The sequence below is a fragment of the Dendrobates tinctorius genome, unplaced genomic scaffold (assembly GCF_039654945.1).
Source record: "Dendrobates tinctorius isolate UK_male_01 unplaced genomic scaffold, ASM3965494v1 ptg000070l, whole genome shotgun sequence".
Classification (NCBI taxonomy): Eukaryota; Metazoa; Chordata; class Amphibia; order Anura; family Dendrobatidae; genus Dendrobates; species Dendrobates tinctorius.
This window is the reverse complement of record NW_027361738.1, coordinates 21,207,204-21,229,558: the sequence shown is the minus strand read 5'-3', so window position 1 is coordinate 21,229,558 and position 22,355 is coordinate 21,207,204. Positions and strand designations below refer to the sequence as shown.

Genomic DNA, 22,355 nt, shown 5'->3' with positions numbered 1-22,355 from the left:
TTTTAAGCGTGCCCTGAAAACGCATCTATTCAGACTGGCCTATCGCCTCAACACATTAACCTAATCTATCCCTGTGTGGCACAGCCAAAAGTTTTACCACAACCAGATTTCCCGCATCATGTTCCCACATGCTTTATGCATCCATTAGCCCTCTGTCTGTACTGTTACACACTTAACATTATGGCTGGTCCATACAATCAGGGCAACTGTTACCACCCACCTTTCGTGTCTACCTCTTTCCTCATAGACTTGCTTGCTTGCGAGCAGGGCCCTCATTCCTCTTGGTATTTGTTATAATCTACTGTATGTGATTATTGTTATGCTGTAATGTCTATTGTCTGTACAAATCCCCTCTGAAATGTAAAGTGCTGCGGAATATGTCGGCGCTATAGAAATAAAATTTATTATTATTATTATAATCACATCCTGAGAGCATATATCTCAGGTCCTAGAAGAGACATATGCTTACGCCCCCTAGGAAAAAGCAATGGCTAAACGTCATCATTGGGGTTCCTACACACTTACTGATGAAGACTATTGACTAAACATGTAAGTTTATTGTAAATCCTTCCAAAAACCCATACAAGAACATTACTAAGATTGCACCAAGCACTTTATGGATTTGCACAGCACTTCTTTGACTTAATCATTACATATATAATATGATACAATACAGACTTATCTGCTTGTTTAACTTTGTCTATCATCAACATTTTTAAGCCATTTAAATCAAATTTATTGATACAATTAGATTTGGTTGCCTGACTATATCCACGCAGTGTCATATTAAATTGTGAGGGAGTCAGTCCAGGTATTCTATGCTATTTTAATATTTTGTTTTTATATATTGTCTAAATAAAAATTTACAAATTGTATGACTCTGTAAGCATTTGTCTCTTCTTGGACCTGAGATATATGCTCCCAGGATGTGATTATATATTCAAGATCGTAGTCACTGATTTCAGCACATGCGTTCATTCTATTTTATATGAAGTCAGGTACCAAGCGGTATGTTCTTGGAATATATAAAGAAACCCACACAAACTGGGGAGAACATACAAAATCTAGATGATGCATAGGACGGATTCCCACCAAGACATTGGCGCTATCTGCTGATGAAGATGAAGTTTTGTACGGGGTGCTTTTAGATTTCTTTGTCAGGCAGTTTTTGCACATGCTGCTTCACAAATTCCCTTTACAGAAAGACACTAAACCCTCATTCCCAATCCAAAAAACTCATATGCTTTCAATATTTTTAGTTTTCTCAATCTATAACAAAAATTACACAATAATCTGGAAATCAGATTAACTCACACAGAGTAGAGAAACTAACCACCAAACCATCTATCTCCGATAATCAGTCAAGCATTTAAAGAACATAGAATATATATCGCTGAAGGATTTCATGTATACAGGATACATTCCGATTTCAGACAGTCCTATGTAAACAAAATTACAAGGCGTCATCCATAAATCCCTATCCATGGCATATTAATATATCAATCTGCTCTTTTTTTAAACATCAATACATTCCTCACCTCCCACACATCGTCCATCCCACAACTGACAAGAAACCAGAGAACTGCGCTGCCTCCCTCCTCCACAGTCAACTGAGGCAAGCAAGATTAATAAGAGTACACTAATAATGGCTCTTATTAACTTATGATGAAAAAGGCATGCACGGTTTTATGCAATATTTAATCTCGTATCTTGCATTACTTCCCGATAACATAGGAAAGTTACACGAAAACTTTGGTAGTGAGTGTGTAGACTTAGTTAAATAATTTCTGCTGCTGGAGAACATAGAATCAGCAGATCCATATACTCCCATAGGTGTAACTTGAAGCCTCAGGCCCCAATGAATATTCTACAAGGTCCCCATCTGCCATGTGCTATTTTGTAATACTGGTATCAGGGCGCAGAAATGGCTGCTACCTCTGCTTTTCCTATAAACAGACCTTTGATCCTAAAAATTTTGCAATGTGTGGTTTGAATCCTTGTTCTTTTCATTTCCAGGATCTGTGTGAAGGCTTACTTTTTGCACCGAGATGATGCTTTGACTGACAACATTGTAATGACATTGTAATGACAGGCACGGGGGTCATCAGCAGATTCCCCGGATATCATGACAACTAGAGTTGAGCGACTTTGGTCGGATCGGGTTTCATGAAACAAAATTTGTTTCAGATGAAACTGGTCTGACTAGGGCAAAAAGAAGTCGGAGTTTCGTCCAAAACCTGACCCCAATGCAAGTCAATGGGGATTAAAAGTCGGCACTGAGTGGATGAATGTCAGTGGATGAACCCATCGGTGCCTTGCAATCATGTCACGGGCACGCCGATGGGGGTATGGAACAACACGTGTTACTGCTGGAGCATGTTAACTGCTGCTGTCAGAGATTGACAGTGGGATTTAATTCAAATTAGCAGCCGTGGGTGGAGCACCACTCCACTCATGGCTGCTAAAGACACATAAGGGATGATTAAATCAGTCATCAATTGCTGAGATATATACTGTATGTAGATACAGTGTGCGAGCAGAGGCAGAGACACAACATATCGTGTACATGTACTTCATATGTCATGAAGGGGATACATTTGTGATACCTGCCAATGGCCGTGTTACAATCTATCAATCTTTTTTTAGCTATGTTAACGATTCAGAATATGATGGATTCACACATCACAGAGTTCTTGACAAATTCCCTGGAGGAGCAAAGTCACAAGACAGCACTTTGTGAACAAAACAACTTTACTTGAAAGCATCTTATAAGAAAGCAAAGTACTTAAAGTATCATAAATGACAGAACTCGGGACAGAGTTGTCATGATCTCGGTGCGGGTTTGACTCGCACACGTGGGGTTAATGTCTGAACCAGTGCTGATGACTGGCATTTCTGGGGTTAAAGGTTGTGATCCCGGTGCAGGCTTACCTGCACACCTGGGGATATGATTGTGGCCTCTCCCTGGTTCTTATAGCCTCAGGGTGCTCCCATCCCTGTCAGCTATACTCTTGCCCTTGGCATAGTGTGGTGACCCCTGAGTGTGTTTTTGCTGTGTTCTGGTTGCTTGATAATCTGTGTATGACTCGGTCTATTCTCTGGATATTGCTTTGGATTCTGCTTGGTACCTTCTATGTCTGTTTGGTTTTGACTGCTGCTTGGCCCTGACTATCCGCTCTGTCTCATCCTTGGTACGTTACGGCTATCTCTGTGTATGAACCCCGTTTTGCCTGACTCTGAGTAATTCTGTATAGTGTGTTTCCATCTCACTAAGCAGGATGCTAAGCCCCGCCCCCTTGCAGTCACATGACCGCAGGTCCCGTGTCTGCTTGCTAAACTTCAGCATCCACAGGTCCTGTGCATCGGTACTTTCTGGCTGTACCTGACCCCGGTACCCCTACAGTGCGGGTGAGTCCCTGCTCAGCGGAGGCTGCACGCTGGCGCTGACAGGATCCTGACACTCAGGACACGCGCACTGGCTCAGTGAGCAAGTACAGTGCGGTGTTCCTGACATTATAACTGACCATTAAGTTTTTTTTTTTTTTTTTTTCTCTGCTGAGAAATATGGATCCCATACAATCTCTTGCTGAGCAAATGAAAAATCTGAGTCAGATGTTTCAGGGTTTATCTCTGGAGCAGCAAGCTCTGGCTCTTTCTCAGCAGCAAGTTTCTGAGACAGCGCGGGGGGCTTTAGCTGCTGGGTCTCTGGGGGCTGGGGCGAGTGATGTTGTTATGGTGTCCCCAGAACCACCTGTTAAACTGCCTGTTTTTTTTTTCTGGGAACAAAAAGGAGTTCAGGGTCTTCATGGAGGGGTGCAAACTCTTCTTTAGTTTGAGGCCACATTCCTCTGGGGACGAAAGTCAGAAGGTAGGGGTCATTATGTCTCTGTTAAGAGGGTCCCCACAAGCTTGGGCTTGCTCCCTTCCTCCCACTGCTCCTGAGAGTGTCTGTGAATGCGTTTTTTTTGGCCCTCGGGCACATATATGATGAGCCGGACTGAGAGCGATTGGCAGAGGACATGGTGATGAGTGTCTGTCAGGGGAAACACTCAGCTGAGTGGTTTTGCACAGAATTCCGCCGCTGGGCCGCAGAGGTCTCTTGGGACGACGACGCACTTCGAGGACTCTTTCGCAGAGGCTTGTCCGAGCGGTTACAGGATGCCTTGGCATTACACCCCCCACCTAACTCTCTCGAGGACGCCATGACCCAGGCCGTCCGGATGGACCGCAGGCTGCGGGCCAGGGGGGTGATGCAGGTGGAGACTCCATTGTTCCCTAGTGGAAAAGAGACTGTTTCTGTACCCATGGACGTAGGGGCTCTCTCCCTGAAGGAAAAGGAGAGACAATGCCGGAGAGAAAAGCAGTTATGCTTTTACTGTGGTAAAACGGGACATTGGAAAAGGGAGTGTCCTGATTGTCCATCCTCAACCCGGTCGACGGGAAACGACTAGGTCTGGGTAGTCAGCGGGGAGACTACTCAGACCTTCAGGTACCCTTTTCCTCGTTTTCTAAGGTGTTGCTTCATGTGGAACTGTTAGTGGACGATTGTTGCTTTCCCTCTACAGCTTTCGTGGACTTTGGATCATCCATCAATCTCATTGACTCCCAATTGGTCACACACTGTAAGATAGGGACAGTTAGACTTAAGGTTCCGATCAAAGTGGTGGCCATTGACTCCTCCCCCCTCACTAAAGAGGGAATGCTCTTTATATCTGACTTGTTTTCACTCAAAGTGGGTGCTACCCATGTGGAAAAATTAAGTTGTTTGGTTCTGGACAATCTACCAGCAGGATTGGTGTTGGGCATGCCCTGGTTACAACGCCATAACCCAGTCATTAACTGCAAAATGGGGGAGATTGTTCAGTGGGGGTTTAATGATTCGATGTTATGTGATAAGTGTGCACTATTGGTTGAACCTGTTAATCTGTATCTGTGTCATCTGTCGAGCTGGAAGGTATTCCGGAGTACCTGAAAGAATTCGAAGATGTGTTCTATGAAAGCGAGGCCGAGACATTGCCGCCACATAGACCCTTTGACTATCGAGTTAGTCCCGGGGGCTAAATTGCCTAAAGCCCATCTGTTTAATTTATCTGGCCCTGAGCGCTTGGCCATGAAAGATTACATTGCTGAGAGTCTTCGCAAAGGACACATACGTCCCTCAGTCTCACCTGTGGCGGCAGGGTTTTTTTTTATTAAGAAAAAAGATGGTGGTTTACGTCCCTGCCTCGATTTTCGTGAGCTGAACAAGATTACTGTACGAAATACGTACCCCCTTCCGCTGATTCCCGATTTGTGTAACCAACTTTCAGGGGCAAAATGGTTCTCCAAACTGGATCTTCGGGGGGCATATAATTTGATAAGGGTCCGGGAGGGGGATGAATGGAAAACCGCGTTCCTCACGACCGAGGGACTGTTTGAAAATGTAGTCATGCCGTTTGGTCTTACCAATGCCCCTCCCATATTTCAAAATTTCATCAACGTGGTATTCTCGGATCTCATTGGTCGTTTTGTTGTCATTTACTTAGACGATATTTTGATATACTCACACGACAGTCAATCTCATATGAATCATGTACGAACCGTTCTCCAAAGACTGAGGGAAAATCATCTGTATGCCAAATTGGAGAAATGTGTGTTTTTTGTTCAAGAATTGTCTTTTTTGGGATTAATTGTGTCCTGTGAGGCTTTTCGCATGAACCCCAATAAGGTGCAGGCCATTGCGGATTGGGTGCAACCCCGAGACCTCAAGGGTCTTCAGCGCTTCTTGGGGTTCGCCAATTATTACCGCAAATTTATTCGGGGGTTTTCACAGGTGGTCAAACCACTCACAAATCTTACTTGTAAAGGTGCGGATGTGAGAAACTGGTCCTCGCTCGCAAAAGAGGCCTTTCCAACCCTGAAAAGAAGCTTTATGTCTGCTCCTGTGTTAGTACAGCCAGATCCGTCCAAACCATTCGTCGTGGAAGTGGACGCCTCTGAGGTGGGGGTGGGGGCGGTGTTGTCCCAAGGGCCTGCCACTCTAACCACCCTCAGGCCATGTGCTTTCTTTTCCAAGAAGTTCTCTGCTGCGGAAAGAAATTATGACGTAGGCAATAGAGAGCTTCTTGCGGTCAAATTGGCGTTTGAAGAATGGAGGCACTTTTTGGAGGGGGCCAGTCACCCAGTTACGGTGATCACGGATCACAAAAATTTGTCATACATTGAGTCTGCTAAAAGACTAACGCCCAGACAGGCCCGATTGTCACTTTTTTTTTCCAATTTTCAGTTTACGATTACATTTCGTCCAGGGTCTAAGAATGTCAAGGCTGACACCTTATCGCGCAGTTTTCAGCCGGTGTCGCCCCCTGAGCCACCGTCCTCCATTATTCACCCTGGGGTTGTGATAGCAGAGGTCTCATCTGAATTGGAACGGGAGATTCAGGGGGTCCAGTCGCGGGCCCCGGCGGCCAATCCGGAGGGGAAGTTGTTTGTCCCAGAGCAACTTCGCCTGAAACTCTTGCAGGAGTTCCATGAATCCAAGCTGAGTGCTCACCCTGGTATTTCAGCCACACGTCTGGCGGTGGCTAGGATCTTTTGGTGGCCTACCCTTGGTTCGGGCATAAAAAAATTCATTGCTGGTTATGGGGTCTGCGCTCATTCTAAAAGCTCTCATAGCCAGCCGGCAGGGGAGTTGATGCCCTTGGCAGTGACCGAAAGACCATGGACTCACTTATCCATGGATTTTGTTACCAATCTCCCTCCATCTAAGGGTAATACAGTCGTATGGGTAGTGGTGGACAGGTTTTCTAAGCAGGCTCATTTTGTACCCCTGTCCGCACTACCATCAGCTGAGACGTTGTCCAGGTTGTTTGTGCAGCATGTGATCCGGTTGCATGGGGTACCCCTGAATGTGGTGTCTGATCATGGTGTGCAGTTTGTGGCTAAGTTTTGGCGTGCTTTCTGCAAAAATTAGGGATGTCTCTGTCCTTTTCGTCTGCATACCATCCTGAGAGCAATGGTCAGACGGAGCGCACTAACCAGTCCCTGGAACAGATCCTCAGGTGTCTAACCTCTGCTAGACAGAATGACTGGTGCGATGCACTGCCGTTGGCTGAATTTGCCTTCAATAGTCGGGTGAGTCAATCCACGGGTATGACTCCTTTTTTGATCAATTATGGGTTCAGTCCTCATTTTGGTGAGTTTTCTCGTCTGGACTCAGGGTGTCCCGGGGCTGAGGGCTCTGTTCAGCGATTACAGAATACGTGGGCAGAAGTTCAGCGGAGTATATCTAGGTCTCAGGGCAGGTATAAGTTTTTCGCGGACAGGAAACGAACACTAGGGCCCTCGTTTCAGGTTGGAGACAAGGTTTGGCTCTCCACTCGAAACATTAAGTTGAAGGTTCCTTCAGCCAAGTTGGGGCCCAAATTCATTGGCCCATACAAGATTGTGGAAAAAATCAATCCAGTGGCGTATAGGCTGTGCCTTCCACCCTCTTTCAAGATCCCTAACGTCTTCCACAAATCTCTACTGAAACCTTTTGAAGCAGTCCGGGGAGACTCCGAGTCTGCTGCTTCTCCTGTTTTGGTCGAGGGGCAGGTGGAGTACGAGGTTGGTCATATCGTAGATTCCAGGTTGGTACGGCGGTTGGTACAGTACCTGGTTCATTGGAAGGGGTAGGGACCGGAAGACAGGTCCTGGGTACCGGCCCGGTTGATGCATGCTGATCGCCTGGTGCAGGCTTTCCATGCTAAGTACCCGGGCAAGCATGGGGGTCCAGAGGCCCCCCGTTGAGAGGGGGGTATTGTCATGATCTCTGTGCGGGTTTGACTCGCACACGTGGGGTTAATGTCTGAACCAGTGCTGATGACTGGCATTTCTGGGGTTAAAGGTTGTGATCCCGGTGCAAGCTTACCTGCACACCTGGGGCTATGATTATGGCCTCTCCCTGGTTCTGGGAGAGGCTTCTTATAGCCTCAGGATGCTCCCATCCCTGTCAGTTATACTCTTGCCCTTGGCATAGTGTGGTGACCCCTGAGTGTGTTTTTGCTCTGTTCTGGTTGCTTAATAAACTGTGTATGACTCGGTCTGTTCTCTGGATATTGCTTTGGATTCTGCTTGATACCTTCTATGTCTGTTTGGTTTTGACTGCTGCTTGGCCCTGACTATCCGCTCTGTCTCATCCTTGGTACGTTACGGCTATCTCTGTGTATGAACCCCGTTTTGCCTGACTCTGAGTAATTCTGTATAGTGTCTTTCCATCTCACTAAGCAGGATGCTAAGCCCCGCCCCCTTGCAGTCACATGACCGTAGGTCCTGTGTCTGCTTGCTAAACTTCAGCATCCACAGATCCTGTGCATTGGTACTTTCTGGCTGTACCTGACCCTGGTACCCCTACAGTGCGGGTGAGTACCTGCTCAGCGGAGGCTGCACGCCGGCGCTGACAGGATCCTGACACTCAGAACACGCACACTGGCTCAGTGAGCAAGCACAGTGCGGTGTTCCTGACAAGAGTGGTTCGGATAGATGCCAACAAGATTAGAATATGGTGGATTTAAAATAGCAGAGTAACTTCCTATCTCCTATTTAGGTCTTTTCTTAACATGCTTCTCTCCATCACAAAAACAATGGCCCCCAATTCATTAAGACTGGTGTTTTGCACATCAGTCTTAATTTTTCCAAAGAGTCCACAAAAAGAGCACAAAAATGATCTGCACTGCTGCAGCACCTGTATCCTCACACCTGTTTCAGGTGTCCAAACCGCTATTAGGATTCCCAGCACAGGCTCACGGGTGCCAACCCAATGAAAAAACAAGATGACTGTCCATGCAAAAAATAGAAGAAAATAAGGGTCACTGTCCCATGAAATCCGCTTTATTACGGCAATTTAAAACATACAGGACAGGAGAGACTCATGTGGAGCGGACAGGACGATGATCATTTCATGCAAATGCCCTTCTACGGCATAGACTTTAGTCTTAATTTTTCATTGACACCTATCCTTAGTATAGGTCAACAATGACTTAACAATTCGGGGTCAAACACCCAGCACTGTTTTGTCTTCTGATGGTGGTCGCAGCCGAATAAAAGACATCGGCCTCCTATTCAAATCAATATGGTGTATATTTCTTCTATAATCTATGACATTTCTATGGTACAAATTATGATTATTTTGATGGGTTTAATAATTTATTATTATTATTATTATTATTATTATTATGGGTTGGTTTCACCACACCACATTCATCTCTGCACCACACCACATTCATCATCTGAATGGAACTGGGACAAATATGTTAAAAGTCGCAAAATGCTTTGCACAGCTTTGAGATACCTAAAAATTTGCAACATTTCAAGAAGATTTACACCACAAAACTGACAAAATGTCACATCTCTGTTGTCAGAAATCCCAGGGCGAGGGGCTCCTTCCTTGCACCCTAGCTATCCCTGCTCAACGAATTACTTGTAATGGTGAAGACGCATGGGCCACGTACTTTACTGAGGTCCTGAATCTGCCCTAAGTCTGTTACCTCCCCCCACCCAGGGAAAAGGAGAGTAATAGTGTTTGGAAATACACCAACCAGACTAACAAGGGAATAAGTACATGAAAAAGGAGAATACCAATTATCCAAATATGATCTCACAAACAACAAAGTGAAACTCTGGGGAGTGAAGGAAGGGAAAAATCAAAGTAGGAGAAGAAGAGGATTTTCACACAAGAAAAACCAAGCAACAGTCTTTAGATAAATCCACCAAATACCTCCTCAAACAACAAAACTCCTCCGGCTCCTGAACCATGCAGCATGAAGCTAACTTTGGAAATGCCTGCTTACCAGAGGCCAGAATAAATTATTATTATACATTTTTATAGCGCCATTTATTCCATGGTGCTTTACAATATATTGTGGCCAACACTCAACAACTGAGACCATCAACACAGGTAAGCTTCCAGGAGCTATTAACTGAACAAATTAACCCCTGCACTGCTAGAAGAAAACTGCACTGTTTAATATGATGATGAATGCTTCTAGTCAGTGCAGGAGTAGGATAAATCAGAAAGTGCGGTCTTCTGGCTCCTCTCTGTTGAGGCAAACCCGTGACGCGAAGCTTCTTGATGAATTGGAGCCAATGTGTATTTGTTATTAAGATTTATTTTTTGAAATGGACATCTAGTACAACCAATCTGTGGATGCAAATCAAGACTCAGAGCAAATATTTGTGCATTGGAATTGTTTCTTGACTTCTCTGGCAGCTAAATCATTGCCCACTTCATGACTATTCTACAAGTATTAGATGCTTTGTATTTCTTAATCATTTTACTTGACTGGGACTCTAGCAGAAGATCTTCAAAAACTTATGCTTGGCACCAATGACATTACTCAGACTTATTTTTCTTAAAGTGAATATGCCTCCATATTTCATATTACAATTTGCATACATTATCAAATAGATTTTTATACCCAGTGAGATTAGTGAAATTACTTTGAAAATCTATGACAGAAAGACAAAGATAATTTTTTTGTAAAATTTGAATCTCAATCTCTGCCCACCTATTCTAATTGACAGCTCCTCAGTGTTTTTCCTCCCAACTCCTATTGAAATATCTCAGTGCACAGTAGAAGCTGCAACTGTCAGTCAGGTTGGGTGGACTGAGACTGAATACATTTACTCTTTTACTCTTTACCATTACTGGAAATGTGCTTATTTTAAAGTTAGAATTATACAGTTATTCTGACATGGATTTTCAAAGTACACACACCAGCATCAACCATTTTAAGAAATCTATTTATTAATGTATGGCGTTTGCTGGTTTCTTTTTCAGGATTTCGTCTAGGCCAGTTTGTGCCAGTGAAGCAAATCCTAATACTTCACCATATTAAGACATTTTTCACAACTGTAAGCTTAAAATGTTTTGAAAGCAGTTTGGGGAAATCCATTTGCTGTTCCACAAAGCAAGGTCCAAAAGGACTTGCTTTGGCCAAACTTGAGTGGCCAAAACTTGGCCAGAACTTGAGTGGCCAAAGCTCTGACCTCATCCCCAACAAATACTGTACCTTACGAATAAAGTAGAATAGAGATTACGAGCCCGGCCTTCTTGTCCAAGAACAGTATCTAACGTCACAAATGCTCTTCATGATAAAAGGGTAAAAATTCCCACATATAAACTCCAAAATCTTGTAAGGACCCTTCCCAGAATAATGGAAACTGTTTTATTTGCAAAGTCAGAGAGTAACTCCATGTCAATGCCTATGGATGTAGGATATGATGCAAAAAGTTGCTGGAGGTGAAATGTGCAGGTTCCGCTATATTTGTGTTCTAATATATTATCTAATACCTTCACAACATATGACCAGTAGCGTAGCTGCCGGGGGGAGCAGCTCCGTGGGGGCCCACCCGGAGCTACGCTACTTTTAACTATACTAGTGTGTGGCAGAGCAGAGAGACACGATCTCCCTGCTCTGCTACTATGGGGCTCGTGAGACATGGGGGGGCCCGGTTCCAGCTCTGACACAGGGCCCCTCCAGCAAGTTCAACTGTATCGGCATCTGCCGAGTGCCGATACAGATGAAAGCAAGTTGGAGGAGCGTCTGTCATCTCAGCGCGATGACGTCACTAAATGGCATCCTGTACACTGAGATGTGCGACGCTTCAGAAGACAAGCTTGCTCTCCAGAGACCAGAGCAGCTGAGGAACGAGGAGGAGAGGTGAGTATTGTATTTTATTGTTTTTTAGAACGCTGTGTGGTGATAAAACAGTATTGAGGACCATGGGGGGATGTAATATACTGTATAGACCATGGGGGATGCTTTATACAGTATGGACCATGGGGGGATTCTTTATACTGTGTGGACCATGTGGGGGATGCATTATGAGTATTGACCATGGGGAGATGCATTATGCTGTGAGGATCGGGGGGATGCATTATACTGTATGGAACATGGGGGGGATGCATTATACTGTATGGACCATGGGGGGGATGCATTAGACTGTATGGACCATGTATGGAATCATTATGCTGTGAGGACCGGAGGGGGCTGCATTATACAGTATGGAGCATGGGGGATGCATTATGCTGTATGGACCATGTGGGGAATCATTATGCTGTGAGGACCGGAGGGGGATGCATTATACAGTATGGAGCATGGGGGGATGCATTATGCTGTATGGACCATGTGGGGAATCATTATGCTGTGAGGACAGGGGGGATGCATTATACTATATGGACCATGGGGGGATGATTACACTGTATGGGCCATGTGGGGATGCACTATACTATATGGGACATGGGGTGCATTATGCTGTATGGAGGACTATATGGGGCTATTAAAATATTTGGAGGATTATGTGTGTGCTTTTAAACTGTATGCAAGCTATTAAACAATGTGAATGTGCAGGGTCCATCATACTCTGTGGAGGCAATATACAGTGTGTAGACATATGGGGCCATTATACTACATGTAGGGCTGTGGGGAGGGGTCACAACTGGGGGATCATACTGTGTTGGGGCCACCATACTTTGCTAAAACAGTTGCGGTGTGGGTTAAAGTAGTCACCATACTGTGTGTGTAGAGGGTATTGTGGAGAAATTCACTATAGGGGCATCTTAGTGTTTGTGGGGCCCTTTTGTTGACATCATACTTTACAAGTGCAATAAAAGAGAAATCTAGGGTTGCAGTGCGAGGAAAATTAGAGGGCAGACAGTACCACACAGTAGGTGCAGTAATAGGGACACATACGGCAGCAGCAGCTGCTCAGTATTGGGGTATCAGCAGGTTGAGGAGGTTGTGGATAGATGGAGACGGTGAATGAAATGTGAGAAGTCAGATGTGTCTTTGTTGTAATCTCTGCAGTTGAGTCCTGGCTGGAGAATTCGTCATGTCGATCTGGGCCTGATGGAAAAGACGGGAAAACTGAATGATTCCATCAGAAAGAACGTCAGTGGTAAGTCACCACCTATAATTGTGCTGTAGTCTTACATGTTCTACAGGACTGGTATCTACCTTTGTCACCATATGGCGGTAATATCGATGTTTGTCTTTGGACATTTTTTCAGTAACAGCTCAGTGACCTGCTTAGGTTCCCCTACATCCACTATTAGGGTGCGTCACCATAGTTGTAATTAGGGTTACATGTTAGGGGCCCCCTCAGAAGTTTTGCCCCCTGAACCAAACCCCTAGTCTTAGACTTTGATGCGCCGGAGCTCATATCTTTCCCCGCATATATCTGATCAGCTGCCATGTGCTTTTAACAGCGTGAGTGTATCAGTGCATAATCTTTGATAGCAGGATTTAATACGCGCCACACAAAAGCGCATCACAAATCCTGCCCATCAGCACCCCTGTCACGTGATTGGTGGGAGCCGACATGACAGTCGGAGGTCTGCAGAAGACTATTGCCTCCAAAGAGTTTCACACTCTGTATACAGATCAAGTTCAGCAGGGGTTGGGAAAGTATGTGGATGAAGGAAGAGAACGAGTTAAAAATTACAACTTTGTTTTACATTCACTAAATTATGTTAGAATATAATTAAAGTGTTGAGGAAATGCTCCCATGAGCTGAGTGTAAGAGACACGTTGTCCTGTTCTCTCTTTATTTCTTTTCAATACTTTTGGGATTTATATCTTCAAACGAATATATGTTTCTTGCTGCAGCCCAGGAAATTAGATGTTAGTTTAGTTAACCATCACATGGGCCTGTTGTTATGTGTTATGTAAGCAAATTTGTTTGACAGACTGCCAAGTCATAGATTATGTTCCATCCATATCTCTTGTAAAGAACATTACATTTCCTTTCTTTCTACGCTGTAAAAATAATGGCAAATAATGGAAATGAAAGAAATTTATTTAATGAAGATGGATATATTGCAAAATGGTATTGTTATTGTCTGTTTAGGGCAGTTGAAACTTTAAAGGGAATATGTCAGCAGGTTTTTGTTCCGTAATCTGTAAGCAGCACGATGTAGGGACAGAAAACCTTATTCCAGTGATGCGTCACTTACTGGGCTGCTTGTTGCAGTTTCAATAGAATCCCTGTTTTTCTTCTCTAGATGTAGCAGTGGTCAGAATGGTGAGCTGTGTATTACTCCCACACCACTGATTGGCAGCTTCCTGTGTGCACTTTATATTGTCAGCAAGCTGCCAATCGGTGGTGGGGCAGGGTTACACAGATTAGCTGGACAGGTGTAACAAATCTGTTGTCGCTTGTCCTGGGACCAGGGGCTCCTTCACTATCTCTGATGCTAGGGTCACCCTAGCTCGCCCTGTTCCCCAGATTACTTCTGAAGGTGAAGACGCCAGGACCACGTACTTTACCTTAGCTTCTGAATCCGCCCTCAGTCTGTACCCTTCCCCCACCCAGGTAAGAGGGGAGTAATGTACTGTAATACACCAACCAGACTAACAAGGTAATACGAACAGGGATAATGAAAAATGCCAAGCATATAAATATCCTCACACATATAACAGAGGAATGCACTGGGGAGTGGAGGATGGGGTTAAACTAAAGTGGGAGAAGAAAAGGAATTATCACACACTCAAAACCTAGCAACAGTCACAGATAAAACCACAAAACACCTTCTCCAATAACAACCACCAACTACCACCAGCCATGCAGCAAAAGCAATTTCTGACAAAGATTGCTAGCAAGGGCCCAGATTATATAGGAAATGGAAGTGGCTAACAGTGCACAGCTGAGCGCCTTAACGCAAGAAAGCTTCCTGGTGATCTCAACTGAGCATATGAACTCCTGCACTGCTAAAATAAACCTACACCATTTAATATGAAGGTGAAGTGCTTCTAGTCAGTGCAAGAGTAGGAGACATCAGATGCTGCAGTCATCTGGCTCCTCTCTGTCGCGGTAAACCCATGACAACTGGCTTGCACGTGAGATCTACTGTAGTCCTTTAATAATAAAACTCATGTTGATAGAAAACAGACTGTACTGCAACTACAACACAGCCTGGTAAGTGACACATCCCTGTAATCAGGCTTTCTGCTCTTATATCATACTGCTCTAAGATAAGATAGCAAAAACTTGCTGATAGATTTCCTTTAATTAAAAGTGTCAGAGTATAAATACAAAAGAAATATTGATGGATTACTGTAGGTAAAGATTTCCAATCTGAATATTCTTTCAGATCAATTCCATTTCACGTGGCCATTAAATAGATGCACATAGTATATATATATATATTGTTATTCCTTACAGTCTGTCTTCTGTCCTTTTTTCAATTACAATCATATATGTTTCGAAGTGCTGTTTTGAGTTGAACAGACCTTTTATCCATCAGACAGGCTCCAATAATCAGCTGGTAATTCTGAGGCAAGTAGCCAGATAGTGATTTATAGTCAGGTAGTGATACATTTTTCTCCTTCAAAACTCCCTCTTCTGTCTCTTCATTGAGAATAAACCACCTGTGCAAGTTCATCTGGAGCCATGACTTGGGGTTGGTGGGCACATGTTAAAGCATTTCTTATAGTACATGTTCTGTGTAGATTATTCACCTCTCCAAGTACATTCATCTCAGACACAGAAAGTGGGGAGGATAAATGGGAAGATACTCTTTCCAGCAGTCTGAATGTACTTAGTGAATGCCTCCTGTTTTCAATAAAATCTTAGCTTCTTTTTGTAGCTCATCTTCTGGGACTCAATCTTAGGACCTATAGTATGGGAGGTAGAAACACTAACAAAAATAGGCAAGCCAAAAAATGTTTTTGGTAGAATAACTTGTCTGAAACTTCTGTCATGCAAGACATGTCACTATGTAGACTAAGGCTATGTGCACACAGTGAGGATCCTCCCGCGGATTTTACTAAATCCGCAGGTCAAATGACCTGCATTTTTTCCTGAGGATTTCTTCCTTTTTTTTGCGGTTTTACTGCCGTTTTTGTGCGGTTTTCCACTTCGGTTTTCCACCTGCAGATTTGCAGAATGGAGCAGGTGGAAAACTGCAGCAAAACCACACAAAAGAAGTCACATGCTGCTTTTTTTTTCCGCGCAAAAACTGAGCGGAAAAATCCGCAGCATGTGCTCAGCGGTTTTTTTTTCACATAGGCTATAATGGTACTGTACATCACCTGCAGTTCTGCTGCAGATCCGCAGCAGCAACCGCACCGTGTGCACAGACCCTTATGCAATTAGTAAACTTGGCACTCAGCGGATGGTGTGAAGGTAATTTAATGCAGTCCAAAATATTGTATATACAATGCAGACGTTTTGGTCATGTTATGTACTACAACAGAAATAGACTAAACAAAAAAGTGGCAACAACATATTGTATCAACCACAAAGAAGCGAACCAACTTAATGAATTTAAAATATTCTTTTTATTAGAAAATTAGACAGGTACATTTAAAATGACCACATATCCATAAATTCATAAAAGAATACCCCATAAGGGGGCAGCAACAGATCACTTCAAATTAATTGATATATAGGTCCATATCAATAATTCTATATCATGTGCAAAATACGCATCATCTCAAAAAAGAAGCTAAGATGTTAATTAAATACTTCTCATGAATATGCCCAGATAGACAATAAGCTGTGAGCACCTTTAGAGAAATATATATATATACTATTGCCCAGATATGTAATATGCCAATTGATCAAAGGAATGCCTATATGCAATTGTGATGGCAGAAAAACAATCCTGCTCCTATCTAAACTGCAGCATTCTATATATAATCATAAGGGCTAACAAAAGAAGGGCATAAAAAGAATTTACCCGACCTGGTGCTGATAGCTGTGCTCTGTGGACCCCTGGGCCCCGACGCGCGTTTCGCCCTACTGCTTCTTCCGAGGGCTTTTAGAATTGCATTTTTTTACATAACTTTGCATATTTGCACACTTATTTCATTCTATATTATATATATTTTATTTAGTTTTCACTGTCACTTATTTTGTACTGGTTTCTTTGACATATGTTGTATTTTTAAGGTGCTATCATGGTATTTATACACTCACTGGCCACTTTATTAGGTACACCATGCTAGTAAGGGGTTGGACCCCCTTTTGCCTTCAGAACTGCCTCAATTCTTCGTGGCAGAGATTCAACAAGGTGCTGGAAGCATTCCTCAGAGATTTTGGACCATATTGACATGATGGCATCACACAGTTGGCGCAGATTTGTCGGCTGCACATCCCTGATGCGAATCTCCCGTTCCACCACATCCCAAAGATGCTCTATTGGATTGAGATCTGGTGACTGAGGAGGCCATTTGAGTACAGTAAACTCATTGTCATGTTCAAGAAACCAATCTGAGATGATTCGAGCTTTATGACATGGCGCATTATCCTGCTGAAAGTAGCCATCAGATGTTGGGTACATTGTGGTCATAAAGGGATGGACATGGTCAGCAACAATACTCAGGTAGGCTGTGGCGTTGCAACGATGCTCAATTGGTACCAAGGGGCCCAAAGAGTGCCCAGAAAAAATTCCCCACACCATGACACCACCACCACCAGCCTGAACCGTTGATACAAGGCAGGATGGATCCATGCTTTCATGTTGTTTACGCCAAATTCTGACCCTACCATCCGAATGTCGCAGCAGAAATCGAGACTCATCAGACCAGGCAACGTTTTTCCAATCTTCTACTGTCCAATTTCGATGAGCTTGTGCAAATTGTAGCCTCAGTTTCCTGTTCTTAGCTGAGAGGAGTGGTACCCAGTGTGGTCTTCTGCTGCTGTAGCCCATCTGCCTCAAAGTTCGACGCACTGTGCGTTCAGAGATGCTCTTCTGCCTACCTTGGTTGTAACGGGTGGCAATTTGAGTCACTGTTGCCTTTCTATCAGCTCGAACCAGTCTGCCCATTCTCCTCTGACCTCTGGCATCAACATGGCATTTCCGGCCACAGAACTGCCGCTCACTGGATTTTTTTTCTTTTTCGGACCATTCTCTGTAAACCCTAGAGATGGTTGTGCGTGAAAATCCCAGATCAGCAGTTTCTGAAATTCTCAGACCAGCCCTTCTGGCACCAACAATCATGCCACGTTCAAAGGCACTCAAATCACCTTTCTTCCCCATACTGATGCTCGGTTTGAACTGCAGGAGATTGTCTTGACCATGTCTACATGCCTAAATGCACTGAGTTGCCGCCATGTGATTGGCTGATTAGAAATTAAGTCTTAACACACAGTTGGACAGGTGTACCTAATAAAGTGGCCAGTGAGTGTATATTGATAAATTTTTTGGGCATTGTGCAATAATTTACATATCTATCAGGGGTATAGTGATAATTTTAATATATCTATTGTGCTACGAGCTCCAATACTTGATTCAGTTTTTATTGATCAGCCCCGCTCTCCACCCGCCATCACGCTGTCCTTCCGCAGCCCCGCTCTCCACCCGCCATCATGCTCTCTCCTTCCACAGCCCCGCTCTCCACCAGTCATCACGCTCTCTCCTTCCACTGCCCCGCTCTCCACCCGCCGTCCCGTTCTATCCCTCCGCAGCCCTGCACAGCCCCACTCTCCCACTGTCTCCCTCCACAGCCCCGCTCTCTTCCTCCACAGCCCTGCTCTCTTCCTTCACAGCCCTGCTTTCCCACTCTCTCACTCCACAACCCGCTCTCTTCCTTCACAGCCCGCTCTCCCTCCACAGCTCCGCTGTCTTCCTCCACAGCCCCGCTCTCTTCCTTCACAGCCCCGCTCTCTCCATCCACAGCCCTGATGTCTTCCTCCACAGCCCTGCTCTCCCCCTCCACAGCCCCGCTGTCTTCCTCCACAGCCCTGCTCTCCCACTCTCTCCCTCCACAGCCCTGCTCTCCCGCTCTCTCCTTCCACAACCCCGTTGCCTTCCTCCACAGCCCTGCTCTCCCGCTCTCTCCCTCCACAGCGCCGCTGTCTTCCTCCACAGCATCAGCCCCGCTCTCCATGCACCACGTGCGGTGACGCCGGGACCAGGAGAGCTGCGCAGATTGTTCGGCCGGAGTGAGCGGAGTTAGAGCGGAGCTGCACGCGTATGATTGGGCGGCCTGCGGGGGGCGTGGCCTAGCACTGTAGTAGGCCGCAGTAGAAGCCGGGGACTAAATTTAGGCCGGGAAGCTGCAGGGGAGAGGGGGATAGTGCGGTTGGCGACGGGGAGCGCCGACTGAGCCGGGACAGGGCTGGGAGGCCCCTGTCCTGAAGACTGTCTTCCTCGACAGCCCCGCTCTCTATGCACTGTCCTGCTGTAGCTGTATCCGTCCTCAGTCCCGCTCTCCATCCACGTCGCACTCTGATGCTTCGTGATTGATTGGTGTCCCACTCTGCTGCTTCGTGATTGGTTGGTGATACACACATAACATACATTCATTTTTATATAGATTATTCATTATTACTAATAAGATCGTGTTGTTTGACTATATTTATTTTAATAGTCTTTATTGCACCTTTTCTTCTATGATCCATATTTAATTTGTGCTTGACATTTTAGTTTTGTATGCAATTTGTTCTCCCTTGGATAATAAAATATTTAGATCAATGGTGGACACCAGATCTATAATGCTCAAGACAGCACCTCCTTTACCTTAGTGTTATAGGTAGGTCTGCATTCTATTAGTCTTACTATCCACAGTATAATCCACTTACCTCACTGTAGATTGTAGGCAAAACTGTAAATACTCACAGTGTATATCGGATTTATACAGTTCCATACAGCATTTTCTCTATCCTAATACTATTGGTAGGTCTACATCATAATACCATTATGAATAGTATTATTGACTCACCTCACTATATTTGTCTAGCAGGACATACTCTCGAGTGGCATTGAGCCGTATATAATTCTGAGCACACATCTTCTAAACAGCAAGTCGGGTAGGTCCCTTTCCTTACCTTTCCCTCTTCATATACAATTTTTGTATATATAAAGATACTAGCTGAAGAGCCCTGCGTTGCCTGGGCATAGTAACCAACTGTGGTTAGTTATTACAAATTATAATGATTATATTGCACATAAAAACATTTCACATCATATATTGAACACTACAGATTTGCAACACAAATTAACTAAACGATTACCCAAGTATCCTCTCCTGTGTGATACTTTCTGTTGAGCTATCTAATCCTATCGTGTGTTACTGACTGATCAGCCGTGTATCTAATCCTATCCTGTGTGATACTGACTGCTGAGCAATGTATCTAATCCTATCGTGTGTTACTGACTGACCAGCTGTGTATCTAATCCTATCCTGTGTGATACTGACTGCTGAGCAGTGTATCTAATCCTATCCTGTGTGATACTGACTGCTGAGCTATGTATCTAATCCTATCGTGTGTTACTGACTGCTTAGCCATGTATCTAATCCTCTCCTGTGTGATACTGACTGCTGATCCGTGTATCTAATCCTATTCTGTGTGATACTGACTGCTGAGCCGTGTACCTAATCCTATGCTGTGTGATATTGACTGCTGAGCCGTGTACCTAATCCTATCATGTGTGTTACCGACTGCTCAGCCGTGTATCTAATTCTATCTTGTGTGATACTGTTTGCTGAGCCGTGTATCTATTCCTATCCTGTGTGATACTGACTGCTGAGCTGTGTATCTAATCCTATCCTGTGTGATACTGACTGCTGAGCTGTGTATCTAATCCTATCCTGTGTGATACTGACTGCTGAGCCGTGTATCTAATCCTATCCTGTGTGATACTGACTGCTGAGCCATGTATCTAATCCTATCCTGTGTGATACTGACTGCTGAGCCGTGAATCTAATCCTATCCTGTGTGATACTGACTGCTGAGCCGTGTAGCTAATAGACGATAACACCATAGAAATGATAAGAATAATAGGCCTCAGTTACCACAACTGTCAATAAAGAAAACTGTTGCTGATAGCAACCAATCAAAGCTAATTTTTCATCTTTTAAACAGCTCTGGGACAGCGTGGCGAGTTTTGAGTGGCGACTTTTGTGTTTCGACTTTTATGTGGCGAGGTTGGTGTACGTGTGGTGAAATGTGTGCTGAGGGTGGTATATGTGTTGAAGCACATGGTAGTGTGTGGCGCATTTTGTGTGTGTTCATATCCCCGTGTGTGGTGAGTATCCCATGTCAGGGCCCCACCTTAGCAGCTGTACGGTATATACTCTTTGGCGCCATCGCTCTCATTCTTTAAGTCCCCCTTGTTCACATCTGGCAGCTGTCAATTTGCCGCCAACACTTTTCCTTTCACTTTTTCCCCATTATGTAGATAGGGGCAAAATTGTTTGGTGAATTGGAACGCGCGGGGTTAAAATTTCGCCTCACAACATAGCCTATGACGTTCTCTGGGTCTGTGCCAAATTTTGTGGCTGTAGCTGCGACGGTGCGGATGCCAATCCCGGAGATACACACATCCACATTGAGCTTTATATATTAGATTTAATTTAATATCACCCTGATGAATGGGTTACTCACAAGGATATTGTGGATTGACCTCTGTTTTCCCTTTTTTCTTGGGGATTCCATTAATTGATCCATAATGTTGGAAAAACCTCCATATTATTAACACTAAATCATGATGTCTTGTATTACGGATGAATATATGTTTGCTTGTCTTATATACTTAACTTTATGTATCTGTTGTAGTACACTGGTGAAGTTCATAACATGACCAAAACGTCTGCATTGTGTGTACTATATTTTGGACTGCACTAAATTACCTTCACACCATCTGCTGAGTGCCAAGTTTATTAATTACATATTTCAGTTTGGGACCGTTGTTGAACACCCCGCTTTACCTATACTGTTACAGTGGAGAAATAAAGTATTTAGTCAGCCACCAATTGTGCAAGTTCTCCTACCTAAAAAGATGAGAGAGGCCTGTAATTGACATCATGGGTAGACCACAACTATGAGAGTCAAAATGAGAAAACAAATCCAGAAAATCACCTTGTCTGATTTGGCAAGATTTATTTTGCTAATTATGGTGGAAAGTAAGTATTTGGTCACCTAAAAACATGTTAGATTTCTGGCTCTCACAGACCGGTAACTTCTTCTTTAAGAGGCTCCTCTGTCCTCCACTCATTACCTGTAGTATTGGCACCTGTTTGAACTTGTTATCCTCAGAGTTTTTTTTCACAGTGCTAGCGGGGATCTCTCCAACGTCACCGTAGTTCAGCCCGGCTGGGAACGCAGCCTCAGTGACCGGCAGTAACCTCGATTACGTCACCACTGGTCCGAGGGCTTTGCTGGAATTAGGCATCTAAATAAAAATGGAAAACTGTGTTTAGTCTTATTTCAAATAAAGGACTTTATTCTGGCTGTGTTTATTTACCATACCACAATAGGATTAGTAATGGATAGGTGTCTTATAGACGCCTCTCCATTACTTAGCTGTGGGCTTGATGTCACCTGACAATACAAAGGTGACATCAACCCCACAAATATTACCCCACTTGCCACCTCTACAGGGTAAG

At 44.2% G+C, this 22,355-nt stretch overlaps 1 protein-coding gene across 2 annotated transcripts in view; it reads right to left on the bottom strand.

The window, feature by feature from the left end:
* ITGB8 (integrin subunit beta 8) overlaps positions 1–22,355 on the bottom strand; it is a 208,234-nt gene that overhangs the window by 5,539 nt on the left and 180,340 nt on the right. For both annotated transcript variants that reach the window (XM_073581448.1, XM_073581450.1), the window contains one exon: positions 21,968–22,141. The gene's annotated coding sequence lies outside the window, so the exon portion shown is untranslated. The remainder of the gene's footprint in view (positions 1–21,967; positions 22,142–22,355) is intronic.